At 43.1% G+C, this 12,357-nt stretch overlaps 1 protein-coding gene across 8 annotated transcripts in view; it reads left to right on the forward strand.

The window, feature by feature from the left end:
• The first annotated feature begins 1,885 nt into the window (after positions 1 to 1,885).
• SCMH1 (Scm polycomb group protein homolog 1) overlaps positions 1,886 to 12,357 on the forward strand; it is a 148,562-nt gene continuing 138,090 nt past the window's right edge. For 4 of the 8 annotated variants that reach the window (XM_060206112.1, XM_060206115.1, XM_060206116.1 and 1 more), the window contains exon 1: positions 1,892 to 2,295. The gene's annotated coding sequence lies outside the window, so the exon portion shown is untranslated. Of the gene's footprint in view, positions 2,296 to 12,357 lie in introns of all 8 variants that reach the window. The other 4 variants (XM_060206121.1, XM_060206120.1, XM_060206122.1 and 1 more) reach the window with 2 other exon arrangements.

A 12,357-nucleotide genomic window follows, 5' to 3' on the forward strand; every position in this document is an offset into this window, starting at 1 on the left:
ATGTGTACACAGATCTTTTTGGATGGATATGTTGGGTTCCTTAGGATATATCCCCAGGAGAGGAATTGCAGGATCACAGGATAGGTCCATTTCTAGCCTTCTGAGAGTTCTCCAGACTGTTCTCCACAGAGGTTGGACCAATTGACATTCCCACCAGCAGTGCAGGAGGGTTCCTTTGACCCCACACCCTCTCCAGCATTTGCTGCTGTTACCTTTTCTGATGTGTGACATTCTCACAGGAGTGAAGTGGTATCTCATTGTTGTCTTTATTTGCATTTCTCTGACAATCAGAGACTTGGAGCATTTTTTCATGTGTTTCTTGGCCTTTTGGATCTCTTCTGTGGTGAATATTCTGTCCAAGTCCTCCCCCCATTTTTGGATGGGGTTATTTGTTGTCTTGTTGTTGAGTTTGGCAAGCTCTTTATATATGTTGGTTATTAAACTCTTGTCTGATGTATGGCATATAAAGATCTTCTCCCATTCTGTGAGGGGTCTCATGGTTTGGGTAGTGGTTTCTTTTGCTGTGCAAAAGCTTTTTAATTTGATGTAGTCTCATAGGTTTATGCTTGCCTTAGTCTTCTTTGTAAGTGGATTTGTTTCATTGAAGATGTTTTTAATTAAAAATTGATGTGGAAAAGAGTTCTGCCAATATTTTCCACTAAGTATCTGATAGTTTGTGGTCTAACATCCAAGTCCTTGTTCCACTTGGAATTTACTTTTGTATTTGGTGAATACAGTGGTTCAGTTTCATTCTTCTGCATGTTTCAACCCATTGTTTCCAACACCATTTGTTGAAGAGACTCTGGTTTCCCCATTTAATAGTCTGAGCCCCTTTGTCAAAGATTAGATGTCCATAGGTGTGGGGCTCAGAGACTTCTGAAAGGATTTGGAGGATGTCAGGGGCCCTAGGGCCACACTGTGAAAACCAGTAACCTATAAAGTCTAAGGTGACCTACAAAAGGAGGCAATGTCATTCTAGACACAAGAGAACTTCCTTCATGTTCCAGGCTTCTTCTGCACAAGTTTAACTTCAGGAGCATCATCAACCTTCATTTCTGCTTCATCCATAACTCTCCCATACCCCTACCACAAGGGTCACACAGCCAGTTCATTGTTGTGTCTTTGTGCCTCTGACAAACCCTTCCCTCTGCCTTATAGACTCACTCTAAGAGCCCTCTGAAGTGTGTGAACCTGTTTACCTTTGAACAACCCCAACAGAGCTGACAGCTCTACAGACAGAACAGAGTTCAATGTCAGACAGGCTGGAGAGGAAATCTCCAATCAATCATAAATAATTGGGCGATCCTGGAAAAGAAGCTTCACATCTCAAATCTTAAATTTCTTCAAGCCTAAAATCGGGATGATCCAAGGTGGAGGTGGCCGACGGCCGGTGGCCGGTGGCCCTTAACCAGAAAAGAGCATACAGTTAAGAGTGCTAAAGGCACTGAAAGAATGAACCTGCATGTGCTCCTTCAAAAAGGCACCTTCAAAAGCCCAGCGTGTGTGTGTGTGTGTGTGTGTGTGTGTGTGTGTGTGTCTGTGTGTGTGTGTGTCTGTGTGTACTTGTGGAATAAAATAAAACAATGAAGGGACCCTGGGAAGTTCCACATAGTGAACGGTACTAGATAGGTCCCCGCACAGTTCCGTAGACTTTGCAAGTATTAATTTATGTTCACACCTCTGAATTAGGAGCAATCAGCCTAAGAATAACAGCTCCAGGGTAGGAAAATAAGGTGACTCATTCAAGATCATCCATCAGGTCCTGGATTTGAGGCCCGGAGCGCCCGCCCATCCCACGAGGTGACACCCTGCACCTCAGCCTGACAAGCAGCCTCTGCAGCCCGGATCAGACAGTTCTGGGGCCCATCCTCTTCCCTGCGCCTGTGGGGGCAAGCTTTGAACCTGAGGTCCCAGGCCTCTTTAGACTCAGACTACTCATCCCTGAGAGCGAGCTCAGAGAGCTGTGTGTGTGTGTTGGGGGGGGGGGGTGCGTCCAGGGCCCCGCAGGTGGAGGGTGGGAGGTGACCCCTGCTAGCCCGGCCATTGGGCTCCGCGGCGCCCTCCCCGTCCCACCCGGCCCCCAGCGGGAGCCCGCGGCGGAGGCGCGCGCCACCTCGCGGCGGGGGCGTGGCCGGGGAGCCCCCGCCCCGCCCCGCCCCTCAGCCGGCGCCGCCGCCACCGCGATCTAGCCCCCCGCCGCCCGCCCCCTTCGCGCGTCCTTCTTCGCTCCCTGCGCAGCGGAAACATGGCGGCGGGCAGGGAGTGAGCGGTCCTGCGCCTCCGCTGCGCCTGCAGGTAAGCTCCTCGGCCGCCGCCTCCGCGATCCAGAGAAACCCGCGCCCTGAGGGGCCGCGGCCTCCGGGGCCGCCCGGGGCGAGAAGGCGGCGCGGGAACCTGCCGACCGCCGCTCCCGCCCCTCCGGGCCCAGCTGTCGGACTGTCGGTCCCGCTGTCGCGGCAGGTCGGCCTGTCAGTGGTCGGAGCGCGGCCGCGGCCTCTGCCCGCGGTGTCAGCACCGCCCGGAGCCCCCGCGGGCCCGGCGACCAGCCGGCGGGCCTGGCGCGGGAGAACCGAGGGCGGGGGGACCGCTGAGGGCCGGCATCGCGGGGCGGCGGGCGGGGGTCGCTCGCTCCAGGCCGGCGGGGGAGCGGTGTTGTCTTTGCTCCAGAGGCTGATGCGGAGTGGCTGTCAGTCTGTGGCGGGAGTCTGTCAGCTCGGACTGGAGAGCAGAGTGTGTCCCCGCCAGCACGGGGTCCCGGGGCAGGGCCGGCGAGGACCGAGGTCTGCAGGCGGCGTTACCCAAACGGAGGCCGGGGGTGCGGGGCCCGCAGCTGTGGGCGGCCGCCCCGGGCAGCTCGGGTGGCGGGAGGCGGGAGGCGCGCGGCAGCGGTTGACGCGGCTGGGCTGGGGGTGGCGGCGCCGGCTTCCGACCTGAGCGGCCGGCTGGACACGTGGGCGTCGCCGCGGGCCGCCCTGCGCGCGGAAAACCCGGGGTTGGGGAGGCGGCGGGCCCCTGGGCGTCTCCGGAGGTCCCCCTTCTGCCGGCCCCAAGCCTACTAGCTTTGGAAATGTCGGATTCTACCCAGATTAATTTGGCCGGCCGGTTGTTTGAACACTTCTCTCAGGATGGGAAACCAGTCTCTTCCAGGGAAACTCGTTCTCTCCTAGAACTTTTTTTTCTTTCTTTCTGTTCTTTCCTTTTAATCTATATGTACAGAACACCTCCCATTCTTCCCAGCGCTTGATACCATTATGGACAAGGGCTCTTTTCACTGATCCCAGATCATCCAGTTACCGTTCAGCTCGGGGTTCTCTGACCCCCTCCTTTGAGTGAGCTCAGGTTTGCCCCGTTACAGGAGAATTTCTTTAAAAGGAAATAAAATCTGTCATGTTTCTCTAGGAAGCAACTTCTCTCCGAAGATTGACCTGCTTTTATAAACAGTGCTCTATCCTCTCTCATTTCTGTGCTTTTTCAAACTTAAAAAAAAAAAATGAAAAGGAAGAAAACCTAGTAATCTTTGAACAAACTAAAAGAGATTCTATTTTGTGTAAATTCCTGGGTTTTCTTTTGTTTGAATGATGTTTATAGATTTTTTACTATCAGATGAGTTAATATGTATGAGAGTGTTACAACGCATCACATAACATTATTCTTCATCAGGAAAAAAGGTTGAGATCTAGTTTGCTACCAGACTGCAGTTAAATGTTTAGCTGGATAGGGAAAACACGATATTACATTGAACTCTGTGCTGTATGTCTAGCGGCCAGCAGAAGACCCAGAATTACTATGACATTTTTATTGATCTTTTACCAGCATTTTAAAACTTTTTTATCACTTAACCTAGGCATTTGCAGTCACTTAAAAAAAAAAAAAAGCCTCTTTTACTAACATCTTAGATGGCTGCTTAAGTGACCCTACAATGTTAGAAGTTTTTTTAAAACCCACCGGAGATGTGATATAAGTAAAATGCCACGCTTGTATCTGGGACCCTGATTGAATTCCAAGTAAAATTTCATCGTTTCTGTAACATAGATGAGTATATATTGGTAGTCAGAACTGATTCTTTTTTTCTTAAATATTTATTTATTCCTTTTCGTTGCCCTTGTTGTTTTATTGGTGTAGTTACTATTATTGTCGTCGTTGTTGGATAGAACAGAGAGAAATGGAGAGAGGAGGGGAAGACAGAGAGAGGGAAAGATAGACACCTGCAGACCTGCTTCACCGCCTGTGAAGCAACTCCCCCTGCAGGTGTCTTTCTCTCCCCTTCTCTGTCTTCCTCTTCTCTCTCCATTTCTCAATGACTATCCAACAGCAATGACAGCAGTAACAACAATAACAACAACAGCAACAACAACGATAAACAAGGGCAACAAAAGAAAAAAAATGGCCTCCAGGAGCAGGGAATTCGCAGTGCAGGCACCAAGTCCCAGCAATAACCCTGGAGGCAAAAAAAAAAAAAAAAAAAAAAAAGAAAGAAAAAAAAAGAAAAGGAAAAAAAAAAAAGGTTCATTCACAATTGTATGTCCTAAACAGAAGATATTCTAAGCTTCACTCACTTATGTATTTGCTGTTAGACACACTATGCTATGGTAGTGTGTTTGGGTATGCAAAAATGAATAAGATACATTTCTCCTTATTATGGAGCTGAAATAGGTCATCTAAGAATTAAAACTGTGAACTGTAAATATTATGCTGTGATTATCCCTAAGGTGAACATGCTTAGGCTAGTTTAGGGTTTGAGGAAAGCATTGGGAAGAACATGGTACAAATCTCAGGTAGGAGTTTGACTCAGGCAAAATTTCTTAAAGAGCGTCATCTTTAAGATATGGTGAAGGGTAGTCGGGGAGGTGGTGCAATGGATAAAGCACTGGACTCTCAAGCATGAGGTCCCGAGTTCAATTCCCAGCAGCACATGTACCAGAATGATACCTAGTTCTTTTTCTCCTCCTATCTTTCTCATTAATAAACAAATAAAATCTTTATATATATATATATATATATATACATATATGTGTGTGTGTGTGTGTGTGTGTGTTGAAGGGAATGGATTGCATAAATAACCACTGCTAAGAATATGACAGTGAGGGGCTGGTTGTAGTGTACCTAGCTAAGTGCTTGTATTACCATGTGAAAGGACTCAGGGTTAAGCTCCAGGTCCCTATCTGCAGGAGGAAAGCAATGCTGCAGTGCCCCTCATCCCTGTCCCACCCCTTCCCTTTTCCTTCTCCCTCTCAATTTTTCTTTGTCGTATCAAATAAAATAACTTTTAAAAATATATGCCATTCAGTTATATTAGTTGATCTAGGCTTTTCTTGTAGTTTTTTTATTATCTTTATTTATATATTGGATAGAGACAGCCAGGAATTGAGAGGGAAGGAGTGATAGACAGGGAGAGAGACAGAGAGACATCTGCAGCACTACTTCACCACTCATGAAGCTTTCCCCCTTCAGGTAGGGACCAGGGGCTCAAACCTGGGCCCTTATGCACTGTAACATGTGCACTCAACCAGGTGTGCCACCACCCAGCCCCCAAATAACTTTTTTAAATTGCTAACTTTTAAAAAAGGAATATGCCAATGACAATGTAAATGCGAAGTTGGGAGGGTAGAAATATAGGCAGGAACTATATTCTTTTCCCCTCCCTTTTGTTGCCCTTGTTTATCATTGCTGTTATCATTATTGTTGTTAGTAGGATTGTTGTTATTGTTGTTGGATAGGACAGAGACAAATGGAGAAAGGATGGGAAGACAGAGGGAGAGAAAGATAGACACCTGCAGACCTGCTTCACTGCCTATGAAGCAACACCCCCTGTAGGTGGGGAGCCAGGGCCTTGAACCTGGATCCTTAGGCTAGGCTTTGTGCTTCACACCATGTGCGCTTGAACCTCTGCGCCACCGCCTGGCGCCCAGGAACCGTATCATGATAGACTTTGATCAGAGTCTTGAAAACAATTCCATTATTTTTAACTCAGTGATTTTAATCCCTGAGAAGATTTTTATCAGACACAGTACAGTAGTGCTTTAAAAATCTGATCCTAGGGCTGGGGAGAGAGCATAATAGTTGTGTAAAAGACTCATGCCTGAGGTTCTGAGGACTCTGGCTCATACCCCAGCGCCATCCTAAAACAGAGCTGAACAGTGCTCTGGTGTCTCTCTCTCATTAAAATAAATTATTTTTAAAAAATATGTTCATAATCAGGATAAAGGAATGAAGCCTAGAAAATCCGTGAGGCATTATTTATGGTAGATTGTGCAGATGAGAAGGTGAAGAGTCCATCATGATGACTAATTTTTTTTTAATTTAATTTTTTATTTTATTTTCCCTTTTGTTTCCCTTGTCTTTTTTTATTGTTGTTATTGATGTTATTGTTGTAGTTATTATTGTTGTTGTTATTGATGTCGTCATTGTTAGATAGGACAGAGAGAAATGGAGAGAGATGGGGAAGACAGCTAGAAGGAGAGATAGACACCTGCAGATCTGCTTCACCGCCTGTGAAGGGATTCCCCTGCAGGTGGGGAGCCAGGGACTCGAACCGGGATCGTTCCACCGGTCCTTGCGCTTTGTGCCACGTGCACTTAACCCCCTGCGCTACTGCCTGACTCCCGGTGACTAGGGTTTTAACTTGGCTGACTATAGGGATGATGGTGACATTTGAGGCAGGACAGTTTTGATGTTGAGTTCAAGTTTTGACTTGAAGATTTTGTGATTTCTTGAGTGAGTTCAACGAATAGATGCAGTGGAAGTAAGAAAAATGGTGATTGTCGTCAGAAAGTAATATTGGAGTTATTGTCTGGTGTGGATCTGTTCTAGGTGACAATTGGGCCTCTGTGTGGGTAGCTGAAGTATAACAGAGGAGTTGAGTATGACAAGGAGCTGTAAGGCCATTTTATTGAATAAGTCATTTATGTGCATATTGAGGCAATTTAAGATGCTTGGACATGGGGAAAAGATGACAATTGTGACCCAGGTGCAATGAATGTATCATATTCACCTGCAGGGTGGTAATGGCAGATGGAAAGGAGTAGAAAGTGAGTGATAACAGCGAGATGGTGTCAACCTCAAAGAAAGGAGTTTTTAAACACACACACACACACACACACACACACACACACACACAGAAAATGATTTTTGTTTTTACTTTTTCTTTAAAGAAGGTTTTGGTTTCCTCGACTGCATAATTTGTGATAGTGGGGGACTGCGTTCGCTCTCTCGGGGGGGGGGGGGGGGGAGGGGAGAAGATTTGGTTTCCTCATATTTATTTAGGAAACATATTAACCACTTGTTTGCTCTGGAAATTAGGACAGGTACCCTATATGAAATTATTTCTGCTAATGTTTAATGACAAAAGGCAATGAGGTTCTTTCTCTCATGAGTGGATAGGAAACAGATGAAGCAAGGAAGGAACTCATGGTTTCTGGGAATAGGGCATAGTGGGCACAACTTAGGCTTTGGAGTCAGAAAGACCAAGATTCAAATCAGGGCTCTGAAACTTACTAGGCTTTGGACTGTAAACAGATTGTTTAGCCTCTGTGACTATCAAGTGTCCTTATCTGTAATAGGGTGTCACAAAGACTAGTTGAAGTGCTGTTTAGTATATACTGGAAAAGCAATTGATACTTTATAGGTGCAAAATAAGTATTAGCTCTAAATACCTTGAAGAGACTTAAGTTCTGCTGGTAGAAATGATTTTTTTCCCCATGCTTGCCTAAATTACAAGGCATTAAGTGAGGCAAGGCAAAGTAATAAATTGAAGTTCAGAGGAGGCAGCCAACATTTCTTAATATTTGGACATTTTAACATTCCTAGAAGCTGAAAAAGAATCCACCATATAAAGAATAAAAAGAAGAAAAAAAATCCTTTCCAATGGATTACAATGGATATAATCCCTCAGTTGTAGTATCAAGAGATAAGAAAGGAACCAACAATAACAAGTATAACTTTTACTCTAAAGTATTATACATAGAAATTCATCTAATATCCCATGATATAGAAATAGGTACATGCAAGTGATGTGTGCAAGGTCTTAAGGATAGCAGATTTTAGAACCGGGACTTGAACTTTGACACTTTAGGTCCAAGTCTATGCTCCTGACCATATGCTTTCTTCTCAATTACTACATTGTAGGGGGAAAAAAGGAAGGAAGGAAGGTGGGGGTGGGTGGGAGTAGCCTCTTGAATGTAGGAATACTACAAAGAAATCAATGAATATTTTTTAAAAATCTTTACAACCAATGGGTGCCATGAGGAGACAATTTCAGAATTTTGATTACAATAAAGCAATTTTATTTGAAAAAAATATTTGTGCTCTAAATCTGAGATACAGTAAGGAATTACTGAGATAGTAGAGATATGGACATCTCAGAATAGTAGTGATTTATTCAAACCACTAGTTCTAAGCCAGTGATTATAATTGACTTAATTATGAAAAAGATGGAGTCATGGAAACCATTCAAAATGAATTCTATATTTAAGTACTTGAGATACCATATATAATGATTTTAGTTTTTATAAAATTAATCCACTGCAATCTATATTAGTGATTCTCTAAAATGCTGACGGATTTGTTGACAATTTTATTTATGTTTCTATATCTTCTCGTTTAAATGATGATAGAAGTTAGGCTATTATTGGCATTATGGGTTTTCAGATCTGGATGGAATTCTAAAGATTAGTATTTTAGTCTCCAATTCATAGACAAGAAAAGACATTTTCTTTTTTAAAAAATATTTATTCCCTTTTGTTGCCCTTGTTGTTTTATTGTTGTAGTTATTAATGTCATCGTTGCTGGATCAGACAGAGAGAAATGGAGAGAGGAGGGGAAGACAGAGAGGGGGAGAGAAAGACACCTGTAGACCTGCTTCACCACTTGTGAAGCGACTCCCCTGCAGGTGGGGAGCCAGGGGGCTTGAACCAGAATCCTTATGCCAGTCCTTGAGCTTTACACCACCTGCACTTAACCCACTATGCTACTGTCCGACTCCAGACATTTTCTTTTTGTCTACATACCCATTTATAGCTATCAGGGTGAACACTAGAGCTTGGTGCCTGCATGATGAGTCAACCATTCCTGAGGTCTCTCTCTCTCTTTTTTTTTTTTAGGTCAGAAAGAGATTGAGAAGGATGTGGGAGATAGGGCGAGAAAGCTGTAGCAGTGCCTTATTACTTGTGAAGTTTACCCTGTGCATTTGGAGACCCAGGGCTTGAATTCAGGTCCTTTTATATAGTAATGTGTGTACTGTCTAGCAGGTATGCTACTACCCAACCCCCAGAGGCATTTTAGACAGCATATTGTGTGGAAAGAATTATGGCTGTATGATTCAGAGTCTCAGTTTAATCCCCAGTATGACATTCGTGGGCTCTATATAAACTAGGCAAGAGGTTAGATATTGCTGATAGCTAAGATTTCTTCCAAATCTCAAGTTCTGTGACTACTAAGTCTTTTTGGTGAAGAAATTGAAGTCTAAAGAAGGGACATGTTTTTTTTTTTTTTTCAGGGTCATAAAAACTAAAGTTTTATTTTCTAGACTTTTGGTTCAAGAAACCTGATGGAAGAATCATTAGACATATGAAAACCTATTATACTGGGTCATTTATTAATTACCTGAAAATATGTTAAGCCATGAGGGGCTGGATTAGATAACACACTGCAGTAAGTACATGTATTACATTGAGCAAGGATCTGGGTTCAAGCTCCTGGTCCTCACCTCCAGGGGGGATGCTTCATAAGTGGTGAAGCAGTGCTGTAGGTGACTCTTTGTCTTTCTACCTCCCTCTCAATTTCTCTGTCTCTATCCAATAAATGAATAAACAAAAGAAAAATTAATGTGAAGTTGTGTAAAATGGTTTCAGAATTTGTCCAATGTGAAAGTAACAAGCAGCACAGCCTCTTTGTTCATACATATTCTGTCTTATTCTAAATTGTATTTAAAGCATGCACCTGGTTTGTCTAACATGTTTTTGAGTATCTGTATGACATTTGCAAGATGAAAACGTATATTCTCACCCACTAGCTTGTAGTTATTATTAGCTATATTTTACAAATAAGAACCTGAGTCTCTGGACCAGGGAAATAGCTGAAAGTGTTAGAGCACAGAGTTTGCATACCTAAGACTCTAAAAGTCCCAGGTTTAATCCCCGATACTAACATCTGCCAGAGCTGAGTGGTTCTCTCTCTCTCTCTCCCTCCCTCCCTCCCTCTTTCTCTCTCTCTCTCTCTCTCTCTCTCTGTCTCTTCTCTCTTAATTAAATCTTAAAAGAAATGAGACTCAAAGGTACCTGTCCAAAGTCATACTTTATGAATGGTAGGCCTCAGTTTCTAACCCAGGCCTGCCTGACACACTTCCCATTTTACCATGTGACCTCCTAACAGTTATATATAATGCTGAGACTTTGTCAATATAGGAGACAAAGGCTACTTGTAAGAGTTAACATATATTTTTGACTGAATATAATGTTTTACCAGACAATGTAGGTAAACTAGAGGAACCCCTGAAGAGAATGAAACACTGGAGCAAATACGAGTCATGGTTATTTTTTTAAAAAATTAAAAAAAAAATTTATTTATTCCCTTTTGTTGCCCTTGTTGTTTTTATTGTTGTGGTTATTGTTGTTGTTGTTATTGAAGTTGTTGTGGTTGGATAGGATAGAGAGAAATGGAGAGAGGAGGGGAAGACGGGAGAGAAGGATAGACAGACACCTGCACACCTGCTTCACCGCCTGTGAAACGTCTCTCCTGTGGGGGGGAGGGGGAGCCAGGGACTTGAACCTGGATCCTTACATTGGTCCTTGCGCATTGTGCCACCTGTGCTTAACCAGATGCACTATCACCCAACTCCCATTCATGGTTATTTTTTAATTTGAGCAAACATATGAAGATTTTCTTGCTGGAGTCAGTATTTTAATAAACTATGAGCTTCCTGCGCTATCCCTCAATCATTGATTTATATCTACTTTTTCCTTCCTAACCAACTAACATTTATTAGTTTACCTGAGTGAACTGACTTCACAGATGAAAATTGGCATAGAAGTTATAATAACTTTATTTCAGTGGTCTTCCTCTTCAAGCCTGTAATTCTAGTCTAATTATAAGAAAACATGAGACAAATCCCAGCAGAGGGACATTATACAAATACCTGACCAGTATTCTTCATAACTACCAAGGTCATAAGAAGATCCTAAGGAGACGTGACAGCTAAATGTAATGTGTTTATCCTGAATGAAGAAGAGCATTAAGTAAAAATAAAAAGGAAAGGGGGGCAGGCGGTGGTGCACTGGGTTAAGCACACATTGTGTGGAGCACGAGTACCAGTGCAAGGATTCCAGTTAGAGCCCCCGGCTCCCAACCTGTAGTGGGGTTGCTTTGCAAGCGGGTAAGTAGGTCTGCAGGTGTCTTATCTTTCTCTACCCCCTCTGTCTTCCCATCTACTCTCAATTTATCTCTGTCCTATCCAACAATAACAATAATAACAACAACAATAGCAGCAACAACAATAACAAAAAAAAAGATAGTCAACAGGAGCAGTGGATTCATGGTGTAGGCACTGAGCCCCAGCAGTAACCCTGGAGGCAAAAAATAAAATAAAATGAAATGAAATAGAAATAAAAAGATAAATCTCAATAAAGTATACCCTTTACTTAGTAATATGTCAATATTGGTTTATTAATTATGCCAAGTATACTAATAAAAGTTATTTTAATAGGGAAAACTTCAGGATACACAGACATTCTGAACTGTCTGAAGATTTTCTGTATTTCTTAAATGAAAGCATCTTTTTAGAAAGTTGTAATAAAATTGAGATATTTTTCATTTTTAAAGGAGCCTTATAGGGTATAGAACTATAATTTGGTGAGCAGGAGAGAGGTTGTACTGTACCTTTGGCACCTCAATCCTACTACAATTCTGTGACTACAGATTTGCATCAGTAGGAAGTGGAAAATTAAAGTTACAAACTGGTGAGAGTCACAATGGTAGTCTTTCTGAAGATCATTGTAGCTTGCTGAGAGGAGCCCTGGTAGATGGCATGTTGGAATTCAGTCTCCATAGTAATAAGCCTTGAGGGGAGGGTGGGAAGAGCACTCTGTTAATAAAAGCTGAGATTCTTTTAAGATTCTGCTTCTTTGGCTTTTTTATTAAAACACATTATACAATTTTCCCAGTTTGATGGAATTATTTGATGAGATTGTCAGGCTGTTGCAGTCTGTTGTCAAGATTTATGGGCCAAAGTATATACTGGGTAGATGTCATAAGCCTTTTCCACCTTGGTATCCTATTTATAGAGGTGATAAAAATATTCTCAAGTGCTAGTCAACAGAGAGAACTCAAGACCACATGTAAAAAATGGTGGCAGCAGTTCACAAG

Source organism: Erinaceus europaeus, chromosome 13 (genome assembly GCF_950295315.1).
Source record: "Erinaceus europaeus chromosome 13, mEriEur2.1, whole genome shotgun sequence".
Classification (NCBI taxonomy): Eukaryota; Metazoa; Chordata; class Mammalia; order Eulipotyphla; family Erinaceidae; genus Erinaceus; species Erinaceus europaeus.